The following is an 18,894-nucleotide window of genomic DNA, read 5'->3' as shown; positions in this document are numbered from 1 at the left end:
TAAAACTTTGCCTATGTTTTCCACGGAGGCTGATTTTCTGCAAATGGGTCGAGAAAAATTTCGTTCGAGGTGCTCTACCAGCCAAGAGAAGAGAAGTCAATCCTATCACATAAGATGGTAATGAAGTTGGATGTATAAGTATTCTACACACCAAGTTTGAAAGAGCTGCGACCTTTCTAACCATCTGGCTGGCAGAGATGAAATTTTTAGTGCAATGATCTTCAATGATTTTGGTGGGTTGCCCCCTTCCTACTGTTACAAACTGTCTTCCTAGGAGCTTTAAATCAGAGGAAGATCCAGAAGAACATCTGAGGTTTCCAAGAAGTGGTGAAATCCTTGACTTTTAAAGTTAAAAGGTCATTGGAAGCTACTACTCTAATAGAATATTCAGTATCCTATAAGAAAAACCAGTATACAATTACCATCTGCTTTTGGATTGTATCAATTGAACAGCTGTATAGATTGCTTGCATTTTATGGGCATTTAAATCTTAAGATGCAGTTGCTGGAGAGTCTGAATTTTGAAATCCATGCTATCCATTTGCTATGAAGTAATCATTTTGTATCAGCTGGAACACTCTATTGCAGAACCAGCTCAGGTAATCTCACATTTTACATATACATGGTTTTCTGTACAAAAATTAACAATAATAATTATGTATCTCATGCAACTGCCTAAGCAAATAACAACTCAGTAATGTAGGTATAGCCATAATACCCTAATGCTGCTGTGTATATGGCCTGTGAGTTTGTGAAATTATTGATTAATGACTGAGATAGAGGTAAAGCAGAGCTTCACAGTTTTACTTGTCAATGTGAGTAGTCTATTACTTTATAGGTGTAGTAGACCAGTATTTTACACATGTTTTTACAGTGTCCTTTCATCATGTTTTGCACAGGTAGTGAAAATAGGGCAGGGAACCACAAGGCCATGGTCCCCCAGTTTTGGTGGTCAATTCTTGTAGCAAAAGATTAATCACAACTGTTAGTAGCTGCTTAATTTTTAAAGTAAAAATGGCCACCTAAAGTACTGTCTCAGAGCCCTGGCGCATGCATCCAGATGGAATCTGTGTATGTATGGGCTAATTAAAGTATTACATTCAATTGCAAGCACTTGATAGTTAAATGTAAGGAGATGTGCGTGGTTGAATACTTCCTTGAACATGTTAGTGTACTTTATTGTCCAAAGAATACATTTAACCTGTTGTATTGATTTCTGCTTGTCACAGGTCCATATACATTGGACTGCTCTGTGTAACAACACCCGTTCAAAATAACAAACTTATCTTGAAAATACTCATCAATCTGCAATGTTATCTGCTTTAATGAAGACAAATTTCTGTTCATCTAGATCTATTAATTTTGCATCTCTGCTTATAGCTATGTCATTGTTTCCCTTATCATATCACTGATTTTTGTTCCATTGATTGTTGAGTGCAGCTGTAAGAAGCTGTCATCAAAGTTAATAAATGCATGGCTAGAGCAGACTAAAAAGCATACAAACCATTTGGGGTATCAATTCAGCTAACTAGTTTGTAAAGAAATAATTGCTATTAAGCTTGCACAATATTTAGCATATTGATGGATAAGAAACTGATGATTGTGTTTATTTATTTAACCGTATGGTCATACACATGTATGATTTGTTTATTGTCTGCCATGGATATTGTACTGTAAACTACATGTGTGTAATGTAATAGACTAATCACACAATTTGTTTTTGAAGTGACCTAGCATGCGGGTAGGTTAATGTACGGTACGCCTCACTGTATAGCTTTATCGGATGTGGAAAATGGATGCAGGAGCTGGAATAAGGAATGGCAGTTTGTCTACTTTTTGAGCACAATGCAACTACTGAATATAGATAATTATTATAGAGTTAATTATGAAGGAGTCTTTGCAGTGATAAATGTGCTTACTTATGCTCATACTTACAAGTTTAGTATGTGCTTATTGTGCTACACTTGAAAGTTGTTAACACAACTTTATGGTAAAACAGTCTATTCCAGTCAGGGGCAAGGGGGAGCTGTAGCCTGTGTAAAACAAATTATGGGGGTTTTTCCCCCTAAAATTATCTGTAACTGTGATGGAGAGCTTAGCTCAATAGCATCAATAATTTGAGATACTATAATAGAGCAGTCAAGATTGAGATATTCTAATAGAGCAGTCATAGTATTCTTAGAGCCATTAGAGGAGCAGTGTAGTAAGCTACGTATGTAGTTATAAATAAGAAGATATAGTCTAGTTGGTGAAGGGCAACTATTGCCAGCATGTAGTGACCTATTTTTGGTCTTCAACTTACAGCTATAGACCATGGCATCATCAATCTAAACCCCATCCCCCCTCACCCCCCTAAATAAAGGTGTCTCGTCCACCCTTACTATTCCTGCATTAAAATCATACTGCCAATCATTCCATGAACTATCATTAGATTCACAACTATCATGGATGATTCAGTTTTGGTGACTGCTTTCCAAAGTAATATGAGTGAGATGATGAGTGTGCAACAGGAAAGTGCAATACTTAGAGTGTGCTGGTCCTAGCATGAAATCAACTACATGGCAGGGGTCTGGAATTCCATCCTAGAAGACTCTTGTGATTTAACACCTTGATTGAGAGTGCTAATGACAAAATGGAAATTTTAATGCTATAAATTAACGCTGTGTAACCTTTAAAAGTATATACCACATTGTTTCAAATGAAACTATAGCTAGATGCACTCCTACAATTATAACTAAGTGCGTATATAACTAACTACACATGTCAACAATTAGTGAAAACTAGCAGCGGTTCTTTCGTCATGTACATTGCAGGATGTCTGGGATGTCGTCTTTGGAAGACTATTTTACTTGTACAAAAATCTCCCAACCACACTGCATGAGGATGTCAAAGTGCAATATGCACCTCAAACATTGCAGATTATACATATAGTTGTGTTCTTCAGTGTGATTTAAAGCTATAGCCTTTGCCCTAAACATTCATTGAAGAAGTTGCTAGCTAGGTTATACAGGATTATTGACATCCATACTTGCATACATACACTAGTGGGGCAAAAAAATTATTAATTTTCAACAAGTAGAATAGGGATCAAAGATTTGATTTTGAAAAAAACTGCGTAAACAAGAAGTAATAGGGATGATAATCCACAAAATTCTATGCATCATCAGTTCAAAGCAAGTTATTTGAATAGTGTACACTCAATTTGCGATTCCTATTTCAACATTTTAACAAAATTTAACCACAAGTTGAAATAGGAATCGCAAATTGAGTGTACACTATTCAAATAACTTGCTTTGAACTGATGATGCATAGAATTTTGTGGATTATCATCCCTATTACTTCTTGTTTACGCAGTTTTTTTCAAAATCAAATCTTTGATCCCTATTCTACTTGTTGAAAATTAATAATTTTTTTGCCCCACTAGTTTCATGATTTTTTTCATGTCCATGCACATGGACTACTTCTTAAATATACGTTCAACAGTACATGATTGTTTAATAAAGAAACCCATTGTAATATCAACTGGCAATAAACAATTACATAAATAAGTTTAATAAACAATTAGTTAACAATACAGTTAACAATACAGTAAACAATACCACTTTCCTTTGACGAGTAGATAAATCCACTAGTGTGACCGTTTACTGCAACGAAGCGGTGCGAAATCTCAACACGAGTAAAACACACGCTTGACAAAACGTGGTCGACTCCAATTAAAGTGCTGAGTATACGGAGTATCCCGCTTTTTATTTTTCAATCGCGTACGGAAGGGACACACCCCTTTTCAATTCGAAATTTACCAGTGTGTTCCAATAGCTTACAAGCCTTGTTATGTCGACTCTTAGCTGGTAAACAGCTGAAGAATATAATAGAAAGTATACACGAAAGGCGTACAGTAATAGTTTAAGTGACGAGGTGCGGGCCACACCCCCTTCACTGTCTCGTAATGAAGGAAGTCTAAAACCCGAGTTTCAGTGAACAATAGTTATGTTTAATGTTTAGTGTGATACAACTTGATGCATTTTAGTCCTGTGAGCTAAAGCAATGGAATTTTAAACAATTCTATATTATCATCTGTATGGCTTCTCGATCGAATGGCGTCTCGAAGAGTGATTCTTGCTCTATATCTCGCAATCGCATTAGAGAGGGAAGATTTTAATACCACACAGACCTGGGTACGAATGTTTTTTAAATACGCCATACGTTTTTAGGGCTGATATCTACTTCCTACGAGCTGTAGGCGCGCGAAACAAGAAAGAAAGAAGAAAGAAAGAAGAAAGAAAGAAGAAGATGGAGAATCTAACCATTTTCAAAATTTTAAAAAACACCTAAAACCATTTCCCTTACTTTTAATACTTGTTGGCTAGTGTTGTAAACACAAAAGAAAGGTCTAGAATGTTTTAGAAATAAAATTTAAAGCCCGGAAGGCTGCTTTTGGCGTGCGTTCTATTAGAGTGTTTTGAAAAATTTCTGCCTGATCCCTATTATGTACCACTACCGTGGTACATGATATAGTCACACACACACGTACGCACATACACACACATACATCCCAGCTATAGACTAAAATGTTGTATGCTTGTGCTAATGTATGTTTTCTTGTGTGTATCTGTGCTTTATTCCCCCTAATGGAGGGCTGCACAGTACCAATAATAAATAAATACATACATGTACATACACAAGGCCTTTGATCTGTATCTAAGTTATTTATACAGTAATATTATAATGACTGTGCAACTTTTATTAACTTAAGCAACTTGTCTACAGCTGTTCAATTAACATAACCAATAGTAGATTGCAAATGTCATGGTTGTTCTAATAGAGTGAATGTTCTATTAGAGTAGTAGCTTGCAATGGCCTTCTTGCCTTTTAACTTTAAGTCAAGGATTTCACCACTTCTTAGAAACCTCAGATGTTCTTCTGGTACTTCCTCTGATTTAAAGCTCCTAGGAAGACAGTTTGTAACAGTAGGAAGGAGGCAACCCACCAAAATCATTGAAGATCATTGCACTAAAAATTTCATCTCTGCCAGCCAGATGGTTAGAAAGGTCGCAGCTCTTTCAAACTTGGTGTGTAGAATACTTATACATCCAACTTCATTACCATCTTATGTGATAGGATTGGCTTCTCTTCTCTTGGCTGGTAGAGCACCTCGAACGAAATTTTTTCTCGACCCATCCGCAGAACATCAGCCTCCGTGGAAAACATAGGCAAAGTTTTACACACTTATATGCATGGTTTGGTAGGCCAACAACACTTGATATCACACTCAGAATCTGGGAGCTCTGGACGTCTTCTTTGGAGCGCACGGAATAAAGATCAATCACGTGAGATATTAAAATCCGCGTATTGCTCCAACAAGGGAACTCAGTTCCAAACCAAGGGTAGTATTAGTGATGGGGCACTGAGGGTAACATACTACGATAGTCGAGGATTTGTTTCTTGCAACTTCATTTTTCATGTTACGGACCCTAGTAGATACCACCCGGCCCCTACAGGAACATGGCTTTGCACTGCATAAGTCCGCGTTTCACGATGCCGTGGCACTACGTTATGGGTGGTCTCCTCAGCGGACTCCTGCTCACTGTGCATGTGGGACTTCCTTTTCAGTGGAGCATGCTTTATCCTGTCCCAAGGGTGGCTTACCTTCTATCCGACACAATGAGATCAGAGATCTAACTGCTACTCTGTTGACTGAAGTATGCTCTCAGGTAGCTGTTGAACCAGAGCTCCAGCCGGTTTCACAGCAGGACTACCCTGCTTCTGCCAATATCCAAGATGGTGCCCGTCTTGACATCGCCATGAATGGTTTTTGGGGTGGAAGAAGTGAAAGATGTTTTGTGGATGTGCGGGTGTTCAACCCTCTGGCTGCTTCTAATGCGTCCTCATCACTGGCCTCCTGTTATCGGAGGCACGAGAACATTAAGAAACGTGCGTATGCTCAGAGAATTCGTGAGGAGGAGCATGCCTCTTTTACCCCCCTGGTAATGTCTGCCTCTGGTGGTCTGGCTCATGAGGCTTCTGTTTTTTATCAACGCTTGGCTCATCAACTTTCAAACAAGTGGGGCGATGATTACTCTGTTGTCATGGGGTGGTTAAGGTGCTGTCTATCTTTTTCTCTCTTGCGGTCCTCCATACAATGCATCCGCGGAGCCCGCTCATCCATCGGTCACTATGTTAAGACTCCCCCAATTGTGGAGCTGATTCGGGCAGAGTCTCAGTTTGCCGTGGACTAAGAAAGTCCCGGTTTGTCCAGCACAGGCCATTTATGTGCTGGGGGTGGTAGGCAAGGGCAGTCCATCAAGCCCGGGTAAAAAAAAAAAAAAAAAAAAAGTAGAGGTGTACCGATAATCGGATCGGCTACAATATCTGCCACCGATATGGCATTTTTTATCAATATCGGTATCAGTACAGAACAGCAGAAGGACCGATATCACTACCGATATTTATACAGTAGCAATAGTTTGTACATAAACGGATTATGCGTTAATTTTCTACGTTATTCATGTGGCTCTTTAGTGCCAGTGGCTTATTGTTCACTCTGCAACAAGCGCTACGAGAAGCCATATAAATACACGAGATTCTAGTGTTTGTTGCTGGAAAGCCTATCACAGCCTTTACTAATGAAGCAGTTAGTACCTTTGTAACAAAAGAAGGGTCACAGGATAACCAAGGAAACTTGCTGTACCAGCTTTCTCACTAGCCATTAGAATGTGGAGTAATGCAGAAATATCCATTTTAGGCTTCATGGGAGTATACATAAAAATGTTTGTGGGTGCCTAATTGTCTGGATTGCTCAATAGAAACTCAAGCTGTATACCACCACAGGCAGAGTATAGCAATGAATACGTGCACATATTGTTATAGTGAAGGTAAATGTACACTTTTGTTTGCTTAAAATATTAATGCAAATATCGGATTGACTATCGGTTATCGGCTTCTTTGGTTACATTATCGGTACATGCCAAAAACCCATATCGGTACACCTCTAAATGTAAGCTAACAGTAGGGCAATTTGTTTTAGTTTTTGGCTTTGTTGATTATCATGGGCTAGACTATGCTGCAAATTTTTATTCTACATTGTAACCTCAGAAATCAAATGAAAATAAATTTTCTAAAATGATTTTAGACTTATTATGTTAGGAAAATTACTTTACCTACTGTAGCCTTATAAGTCTGTTTTGTGTAAGTAAGCACACTTCCTCAAGTTTTGTACACCTTTATGGGTTAAAAAGCACACACACACCTTTTTATTTATATACAAAGCTTTGTTCAATTACATAATATGTGACTGAATTTGACAAAACCAGGCTTCCACACACATCCAATTCTCTGACTTTGACCAACTGTAACATGACCTGCCAGCATGCAATTGACCTGAAATTTTCACACAATGCTTCTTACCATTACAAAATTACAGGTCAAAATTTGAAGCTGATGACGTACTCCTACACTGAGTTATCATCTCTCAAAGTGGTAAAACTGGATGTGCCAGGTTTTGTCATATTCGGTCACATATTTATTATACATCTGTTGACTAAATACTCTAATAGAACAGTCATTATAATTGTAGCATTTACACACTCAACATTTTGGGTAATCAACACTTTATTGTATTAAAAACATTCATGTTGTTGTGTTGTGTTTGTGAAAGTTTAAAATTAATTATCTGCCATACCCATACTGGCTTCCCATGATGAGTCCCTGTGAGTTGATATGACTATTATGTACTGAGAAGTGGTGGTTTCTCTAGTTCTGCCATGTCGTGACTGGTCCCACTATTACACTGTAACATCTCTCCCACTTCTATGCTACTGTTTCTCTCTAGTCTCTAAAAGTTTGTTTGAAAAGCCTTAAATACAAGCAAAGTTTTTGGAAAGTCCTTTGGAATTGGCACACTACTTAAAGCTCAAATCAAAGATCTGCCATGAAATTAGAGCACAATTTAAACTCAAGACATTAAATCTCACTATCACAGCTACATCGATACACTGTTGGCTCTGCAAAAAGGAGTCTTATAGCCTTTCCAAATTTTCAACCATAGTATGTACAAGTTGAGCTGAATCCTGAGAAACAGATAAAAAGGAAGTGTCCAAGAGAAATAACATTTCAGTCAACCAGAAGAAGCCATGTCATGTCTACATGGTAAACAGTGTAAAGGCCTATTCTGGCTTTGACCACATGGCACTTCTGCCCTTTCCAGATATTGTCTAGCTGTTTCTGGTATATACATACTTATACATATTAGCACCACATACGCATATATTGCTGAGAACTGTTTATCCTATATATACCCTGTTTCTTTGGACTTAATTGCATGTGTGTAACTCTCTTCCTTGTTACAGTTTTCCTGGAATTTAACAAAATTATGATGCCGACAATATTTGTAACTATTAACTGCTCCTGGGGACATGAATGTAGTAAGTTATATAATATACATCTATGAACGTACGTATGCATCAGGGGCGGATACAGGTGGGGGGCTCTTACAAGTATATATACCAAGATCAAGATACTCTAATAGAGCAGTCACTCTAATAAAGCAGTCACAGTATTAGAGCAGTGTGTAGCAAGTTATGTAAGGATTTTTATGTACTTTATCAGTGATAAATGCGTAGTTGGTGAGGTGGGCAGCTATTGTCAGTCAGCTGGCTGTGACTTTCTTTTTTTTTTGGTCTCATCCTACCAAACCAGAGACAATGTAGTGCTTCAGTTCATTTTGACCCCCCCTTTCCATAAGTCTGGATCCGCCCCTGGTATGCATGTATATGTATGTGCATGTGTGATACTTGGGAACCTAGTCTCCTTGTGCAGAAAATGTCCATGCAGCAGAAACGTCCTTTCATTTTTGCACTATATATAGGTGATAGGATGCCCAAACTGGCAGCACGGTCAATGGGAACAAATTCTTCACATCCTTTTTGGATCCCTAATTAGTGTAGACCTTGTCAGTTCATTTTAATCATAACATATCAACAGAAAATTAAGGGAGTCCAGATATATAGAGGCTTACTTGATTATGAAGTGATAAAGAACAGTTTTTCATAACACCACATCCTTCACCTCAAAATTGGGGTTTTAATTAAGCAAGCTGTGTTTGGCTTAACTCACTATATGGTTGTTTGCAGCAATTCAAACCAACATGCAGACAAAGAGTTATGGATCACTTAAGGTAGAGTAATTCACTAATTTCACTGATGTATTTTCAGATTATCTGCAAACAGGGTGTGATTTCCTTTATACTACAAGAGCATCCTGCACATCTTCTTATGCACCAATGTTGCAGAAACTTGTTAAAGTTTCAGACTTACCAGGTTCTTTGTCTGGACATGGCAGCCTTTCAAAAATTGGTCTGATTAATATGTATAATCGGAAGAATTTATTTATTCGTTTACACATCGTACTTGTATCCACTTAACTGTTATATCTCACAAATTGTACAGCTATTCAAGTACCATATACAAATCTACAATTATTTAATTTTTTCAATTGTGAATTACAGGCTGCTACTATAGCAATAGATGATTTATTAAAATCAGAAATTGTGGCCTTAAAACACATTGATAAGGATAATAATTTGGTATAAAAGTAGCAATTGAACAAGGGACACCTCTGTACCTGTGACTATACTTGGAAATCATATAATTCCTACCTCAGTCATGGCTATACCATTTTATAGGCTGTATTTGACTGAAAGTTAATTAATGTACACTGGTATAGTCACAGGTGTACATGACCTCACTTGTTTAATTGCCTTAGTTATCATACTCAAAATGTAAAACTTTAATTTTTCCTTACACTTATACCATCAGTCAGGAAATTTTGTATGAGATAAATTAGTCCAACAATAGATTGATGTGTATTATCATTATTTTTGTGGACAGCTTATCCCACAAAAATATTACCAGCGAATTGTTCATTAAACAAGTAGCTATTCACCTTGATACTGTATCTGCGGTCAGCACACAATGATATGTGTTATTGTATAGTTGATGGGAGGTATGGTTTCAATATTCTGTATACACTATAAACAACTCCACCTGTTCATATATGTTGCTATAACATTAATTGTCACTTAAAGTTTGTTTCTATTGAAAGTGAAATGTACAGTAACAATACTCATAGCATATACTGTAACAGGAACTGAAACCTTCTGACTTGTTGAAATAAACTCTACAAACAAGTTTACAAATTTGGGTAATAGCTATTACAGTTTATAATATTTGTTTTTAAAGTTAGAGGTGTTATAGCCCAAAGTACTTAACTAATAAGTGCGAGGATTGATCATGTTGGCCCATAAACTGCATGGATTCAAATGCACATAAACCAAATACTCCATGTCCTTATCACTGCTTGAAGTATCTTAGTTTACTACAGTGGTATATCCCCAGTATATGGAACAGTTAATTGTTTGTTATTTTAGTAGTTTTTCAGTAAACCCGCATCACTGATGTTTTACTGAGAGTTTAAAACTTAGTAAAATAATTATGTTCCATATACTTAGGTTTACTGACACTTTACTATCAGTATAACTACAGTAAGGCATCTTAACAAATTAGTAAACTAAGAACCTTCAAGCAGTGTATGCTATTGTTATTATTATTATTACTGAGCAGACCTCTGTAAAGACTATGTTGCACAGATTACAACAAACAAATTACAATTAGCTATATATACTTAATTAATAATTGTTGATAGACCAGCTAATATTTGCATAAATTGTCCAATGTCCTTATGGAGTCAATCATGTGCTGGGGTGGAGAATTCTAGAGTTTGATATTGGAGGGAAAGAAGGAATATAAATGGAGATAATTATTGTCATTGGATGTATAAACCTCTTGCTATGGCCTCTTGTATCATGTAATATGGGTACTGGTGTTAGACTTGAGGCAGTGCAAGGATGCCAGTTTTAATACTGTTACATTTTTGCTTGGTTGTGTGGCTATTAAATATGTATGTAGCAGCCATTAAATATAATAAATATAAATTCTAATAATTGATACAAAAGCCATACCACTTTATGCAATTATTTCACTAGTACTGATTTTCACAGGGTAGCTTGAAACTTGATCAAGAATAATGTTCTCTATAGGGATTTAAATACTATAATAGCCTTGGTAGTTCAAATAAGCAGGTAGCTGAACTGCAAACTGTCTGCTATAATACTACACGATAAAAAGAGCTACAAATTAATGTACCTAGTGAGAATGTAACAGTAGGGTGCATGCTTAGCTAACTATACTAGCAGTGTGACAACAAGGATCAAATTATATTGCTAACTTGATCGAACCTGATACACAAGCGCCAGTTATTCCTCACTAATCTAATAATTATTTCAAAGTTCTCTATGCAATGACAGTGTTCCCAAGTTCAGTGTGACTAAAAGGCTGGTACATTGCACAGCCTTTCAGTGTGCTGTGCAATGACAGTGTACCAGCTACTTCAATACCACTGAGTCTTTTGGGCAATCTTCTATCTCAACTCATAAGATGAAAGTGCCCTGTACAACAACAGTATAAACCACCAGCAAATCTCCATAATGCAACTGCTATGTAGAATAAACAAATAACAGTATAAACTATTCTGTCACTCCTCATTATTGTTTAACCCATACATTATAGTTTATAGGAACAATGCACCGCCTTCCTAATTAATACTATAACACATTGATAGTCATGGTGTAGGTACAATGAAATCTAGCTATGCTGAATGGTTTGATAAAAGACTTATCAAAGTCCAAAAACTACCGATAGACATTCTTCTAGATCTGCCAACTTGAAAGTACAATTACTCTAGTTATTAGCATATTTGTACTATTCCTTTGCTGCACATCATCTCATTATACAGCTACAAGGTCATGAAATTATGAATGTACATGAATGTACATGTTATTGAAATTAATTTACTATAGTTAGTTGTCATACTGATTGTATTTCACCACAGAATTCTTTGCACATCCAAGAAAGTTACTTTTAAGGAACATTTAAATAGCACTAGATTGAAACTTAGCCTAAATTATTACACCTACTGTAACATACTCACTCATGTGAGTTCTACAATGATTACCTATAATAATATAAAAAGTAAAAGTGACTGGAAATAAAAAGAGCTGGGGCAGATTTAAGGGTGAGGGAGGGGGATTCTACCAAAATTTTTCTGTGTTAATTTTCAGTGTTGCTCATTGAGCATAACTACAGGCACCTTAGACTTAATTCAAACATTTTTGATGTAGTTATAACTATAATAATGATATAAATCTGTGTTTAGCAAACTGCTACCCATACTGTGCATATCACAAGAGGAACTAGATGGGTTAGAGCCTAGAGATTGAGATGTTCTAATAGAACAGTCATATACAGTGGAAAACCTGAGTTATCCGGACCCCACTTATCCGGATTCTTGTTTAACTGATTGAATCATGGAAATGACTGCTCTATTAGAGTAGTGACTGTTCTATTAGGGTAGTTGATGATATTGCTATTTCTAATAAGTATCTTGTAAGGTTATTTATACACAGTTTCAGAGATATGGACTTTTCAGGCTTATAGACCACGCCTGGTCCCAAGGGGATTTGGATAGCCGGGGTTCCACTTTACTGCAATAAACAGTCAAGAGATTGCATAATTATAAAACACCATTGATCAGTTTAAACAACAAAGAAACACTTGTTCTAAGTTAAGTTACTGACTCTATCCACACCCTAATTAATGTGACTATAAAAATTCTCTAGAGATGAAAGCTCATGCATTGGCACACCACATGCCAGCAATATCTATGTTTAAATGTTTTGCAATTCTTGTGCTTTAGTATAGCTTAGACCTTATTGTAATTCTGTGTTGTAGACCAGTAATATTAGAACATTCACTAAAATTCTTCAACCAAAAACTGAAAATTGCCACCAAAATCATTCTCAAAATGTCAATTTCTGAAATTCCTTTAAGAGCAGCCTATATAGACCTAACTCAGTAGCATTCATGCTTCCAGTATTAAATTTTCGTAAACATTCACAAATGCTTTTAGTCAAAATTGCTACCAAATTCAATCCCAAAAACATAAATTGTGACTGGATTTTGGAAAAACGATCCAAATCGCACTTTAGAAGTTCCGAGATAAACGGTTTTAAAGAATTGAAGCCAGCATAACTCTCCAAGGATAGCAAGCACGCGTATGAAATTTACACAAAAGATGTATCAATCTGTTACCTTTCAAGCCACTTCCAGTACTTGTAGCTGCTTGTACAGTTTCCCGCCAAATAAGATAGAAAATCTGAGCAGTTGTACGAGCGAAGTAGTATCACGAGTGCTCACAAAGGGGTGGAGGCTGAGGGGTGGAGGCTGAGGGGTGGAGGCTGAGGGGTGGAGGCTGGGGGGTGGCGGGTAGGGCAAAAGATAGACCTCAAAATGGAGGCAGACCACGATTGGAGTCCAGACACGAGATTACAGGGCTGTGCTGGCTCCTTAGTGGCTGATATGTAGCAAAATCAACATAGAACACGCCTGGCCAACATTATAAGGCTGTCCACCATTAAACCACTGACTCTTGCCAAGCCAGGTCCTTCACAAGGCCTGAAACCGCCATTTGAGCACTCCACACCACCCAGAAAAGACGTGTGTAAAAACCAGCCTCGTGTAGTTTGAGTAGTGCTGAGGGTCAGAACTTGTAGTATGATAGTGTAGCTATCCACTGGTGGTGCTAGTTTGATTTTGCCTGATGTGCGATTTGGATTGGTTCTGTAAAATCTGGTCACAATTTTTCAAAATTTCTTAGAAGGGAGAGGGTGGGAGGCATGCCCCAGACCTCCTAGAAAGCTCATGATTCATGTTTTGTAGAGTGTGCTTTACACACTGTGGAGTCATTTCTACCGGTGTGTCCCCCTTTGGCAAAATCCTAGATCCACATGTGGCCAAGAATGAATGTCAATACAACCAAGAGTTCATAAATAATAAAAAGAGAGGAGTGTTCCCTACTTCAGAATAGCCAGTACAAATGCATATCTTGAAGTAATACAGTTACCACTAATTGTTGGATTTTCTAGAAAGGGTTGATGTTTTGGTTCTATACATTAATATTAAAGAAGTATAAATTAACTGCAGTAAGTAGGTGGCCTTTCAATACAGGTGGTCACTAACACAGGTTGGACTGTACCTAGACACCTTCACTCTGTAAGACAAACTTGGCATGGCCTTGTTGGAGTGGTTATTGGAGGTGTACACTCCCATACAGCAATAAAATTCCACTGCATACAGCAACATAGTTCATTATATCTCTTGAGCCCATTGTGGTTCCACCACAAAAAGTTTATCAAACATAGAGCATCATGACCCAATTATTATTCACACAAATATTTGAAGAATTTCAATCAGCATTTTTGAAATATAAACAATTAAAGTTTTCAATAAAGTACTTTTGAACCATAATTAAGTAGAATTCTCATAATTTAGGGATCACTGGAAAGGTCAATCATCAGTCTTCCACCACTGAAAATTGTGTTTAAAATTTACACAGTGTGAAGTTACGGTCGATTTAATAACTAGAGAGTAGAGATAGACCGATTCATGGGATGTTCAAAATATTTATGGTCATAAATCAGAAACTATGAGATGTCTGAAGCTAAAAATTTGCATGAATGATAAGCACCACAAGTACTACAAAGACACCTAGTTTTGTGAAAATACAAGAGGTGACCCTAACTTCCTTGTTGAGTTGACATGGAATGACCCCATAATCACGCTTCCTCATACAATGCCTTCCACTTGTGTTTATACATAGTTACAAATATGTGTTCACTGTTTTAAATATATAGGAATACACCAGGAGCGGATCCAGGGGAGGAGCTTTGGGGGCTTTTGGGGCTGAAGCCCCCCCTTCATATTTAGGCTTTACTTGATCAATATACTGAGTATTATAATGAAATTTAGTCTTAGCATAATTGTATGATCACTAATAATACAAATACTCATAAAATCACCTTATAAACGTCTTTCCAAGGTATTATCTGTGGATTTATGCTAAAATTTATGCAACAAGGACCCGAATCAGCATTGGAGGTTTACAAGATCGAGATACTCTAATAGAGCAGTCAGCTAACTACTGTAATAGAACATTCACTGGAAACATGTAGTTGGTTCTGTTATGGAATTTTTCCAAATCTGCCTGCACCTATACATGCAATGAAATGAATTGGTCTGTTTAAAGGGCTTCATTCATCTACTTGTGTAGTTAATATGTATGACAATACTTAATTCAGGTTCACAATTTCCATTGAAAATGCTCTCAGATTAATCTTGCATTGTTCAAATTTCAAAATTTTCCACTTTCAACATTATTATTCTAACATGCACCTATTCAGTGTTGTGCAATTGTGAGAGGGGTGCATCATGTACTTGGTTGTCTGTACCTACCCAAACTTTTCCATTAACAAAATGCTTCAGAGAGCCATACCTATAATCTAAAGGCAGTATATAGAATATCTACAGGCAGAAAATATTATGAATTTTATGTGGAAATGTCTCCAAATTGCAGTGCTTTAGCATCTATTTTTCAAAATTTTCCTGGGGGGCATGCATTACCAACTATTTAATACTTAAAAACGAAAGACTGCTCTATTAGAGAGTTTTAAAATTGCTTTGTCATAAATCACAAATAGTTGTACTGAGAGCTAATTGATGTGTGCAGACAGCTTTATTGATCAACCAGTAGCTTGTCTAACTAATGAAATCCATACAAGTGCAAATTATATTCATATGGTTATAAGTGTCATTTAGTCTGGACTATGTCGCTACTGTTATCTTAAACAAGATTCATAGTTGCAATGAATTCATTAGCCCATATGGTACTGCTAATAATACTCTAAACGTCAAAGCCTACAATTATTCTTTGAAGGATTGCTGTGCGCTGTAACAAAAATAAATCTAAAAATGGGTGACTACTTTATTAGAGTAACTCAAAATAATTGTGCTCATATCAGTAGCAGTTATACACTTACAATCACTTTTTTTGCTTTAACATATTGAGTGGTTAGATGGCTGTTTATCTAGCTAATGAAATCCCTACAATTGTAAACTATATTCACACCACTACTGGCGACACGTCTGACACGTTTGACTTCTATAATGTGATTCATTATTAAAGGAAGTTTATTAGTCCCTATGATGTATATAGCACTGTACTAAGTGTTTCTGCTTAAAAGTAGTCTTGAAAATGCTCTGTATAGTACCAAAATCCATAATGACTGTATTCACTGACTCTAATAGAGCATTCACCAATTTCGCAAAATTGTTATGTTATGATGATGCCCCCAGACCCCCCTAGTTCCAGCATGCTTCGCATGCTGGGAATTGTGCTTCGCTACCTCTACCCAAGAGATTAGTACCTTTAATTAGCCCCCCCCCTTTTATAAATCCTAGATCCGCCCCTGTACACTGTGCAAAAAGTGGGATATAAGATGGTATTTCCAGTGGCTTATTGAATACAAATAAGCCTTAATATAAATCCTGTATTATACTCATTTTATACTTTAGTATAATCAAGAGTAAATAATAGAGAAGAGAGTATCCAACTGCCATATACCATATCAAAAATGATCCTGTAAAATCCACTCTGCTTGTTAAAACATTTTCAAAGAAGGTGTTAAATTAGTCTATTAACAAGTGGTATGCACACAGGCTTTGTATTGTGTGTAAGTGTTGAAGGTGATGATTACTAGATATGAACACTTATATGATACCCTAAATTTTACTGAAATATACAGGAAGACTTAACAGGATCATTTTTGATATGGTATATGGCAGTTGGATACTCTCTTCTCTATTATTTACTCTTGGTATAATCCATACTATACTATTGCATATATGGTTTCAGTTTATTTACCACATTACCTTAAATAGCTTATATCTAGTCCACACTATACCATCACATATGTGGTTTCAGTATATTTAACACATTAACTGAAGTCTTACAAGAGATTGTTAGTATAATACAGGTTATATCAAGCTTTTTGTATTCAATAAGCCACTGGAAATAAAATCTTATATCCCTCTTTTTTCACAGTGATAGCCATGTACAGCCCTATAGCTCAACCACTTTATGTAATATACTGTGCATGTGCAACTTTTGTGATCTCTAAGGAAGAGCAGCATCAGTTGTTATAACTTGATAATAGTGTCTCCATGTACTATATAGAAGAGCTATATTATATAAAATGTCCAAATTATGGTTCAGTATATAGCTATTCCAGCAAAGTTGCCCAAGCAATACATTATGCCCAAATGAAATTCACACCAAGTGTTTAACTGTTAATTCTATCCCACTAAAGCCCTACATTAAACTAGAAGACCAGCTGCCAGAGATTCTATACTCTGGCCAGCCCACCAACTACTTGTTCTGCCACTGGTCACAGGATATGGATATGGACAAATTGTTGTTATTGTTTACAGTGGCCAGTACTGAATGTCAAATGTACTACTGCCTAAACTTCTATTAAGTGTATGCATATACAGCTTGTTATTGCTATAGCCAGGCCCAGGAGTGATTTTTATACACACAATTATGTGCCATATACACTATAACTTGTTTGATGAGATGTCTCTTGCAAGTCAGCACTTGAGCTGTTTATGAATATGTGTGTCAAGTTTTTGCTTGACCTAACATTGGCTAACAAGTGGGCTGGAGAATATAATACTAATGAAAGTACTTTTATCTAGACGTATAGACAAAGACTTTCAGAATATATGGCTGCTATTAGTAGTATACACGTCTTTTATATGTCACATGTTGTATAGTTGTAATCCAGTTACTTGATATATTATAGTAAGATATCTCTATCTGCAGGAGCTGTGTACATTTTAACTCATTATTTACTTATAGTGCAAGGTACAGAATCATGAAGTGGACTGCCATAATGATTGTAGTACATTGTATTTTGATCTCTTCATATGCTACTAAGATATATTATGTAATTCCCAATGATTCAACCAACACAAGTTGTCCATCTCAACCATGTGATACATTCAGTCATTATCTTCAGCAGAATGACAACTCTATGCCTACCATATCAAATGTTGAGTATCGCTTCCTACCTGGGGAGCACAATGTTACCAAAATGGTTGTTTGGAATGCTCATAACATCTCTTTGCTGGGCATGGTAGAGGATTTGTCCCCAGTTGTAATAAAATTGTCCACATATTTTGTCATTTTCGAAGACTGTACAAATGTATCTATTGCTAAGTTAGCATTAGAATGCAGTAATCCCACTGAACGCAATGACCGTGAGCCAATCATTTACATTGTTTCATGTGTATTTTGTATCATTGAACATGTGACACTTAACCACTTAATGCTATACATAGAAAATATGATGGGAAAATCTTACTTAGACCACATCACCATTAATATAGATTACAAAGTGGCATATAAATATAGTATCCAGCATGGAATTCTTATTATATACACAGATGATCTACAGATGCCAAGCATTACAAACAACCAAGATATCATTCTTGTAATGAACAGCCTTATCATTAGGGGTATAAATTGTGAGTACTATCAAAAGATTTTACATAGTGCAGTTAATGTTATAGCTATGCATATAAGGATATTAAGTAAGTTTGGAGTTACAGTCATTGTGCAAAATTCAATTATTATTAATGTGGAATCTTCTATTCGTCCTATTTTGAGTATAGAATTACACTCACCAATTTATAAATTTTCACATTTATTCTTTGAAAATTTTACTTTTAAAAATAACAAGTTTTCATATGATGTTACACTCAACAGAGCAGCTGTGGACATAAAATTTACTGACATTAATACATCAATATCTTTTATTGAGTGCTCTTTTCTTTCCAATTTGCCATTAACTCCAGTAAATGACTTTGAAGTTGCTAATACAATTCTT

This window comes from Dysidea avara, chromosome 4, assembly GCF_963678975.1.
Source record: "Dysidea avara chromosome 4, odDysAvar1.4, whole genome shotgun sequence".
In the NCBI taxonomy this organism is placed as follows: Eukaryota; Metazoa; Porifera; class Demospongiae; order Dictyoceratida; family Dysideidae; genus Dysidea; species Dysidea avara.
The sequence above is the reverse complement of the archived record's forward strand: the minus strand, read 5'-3'. Positions refer to the sequence as shown.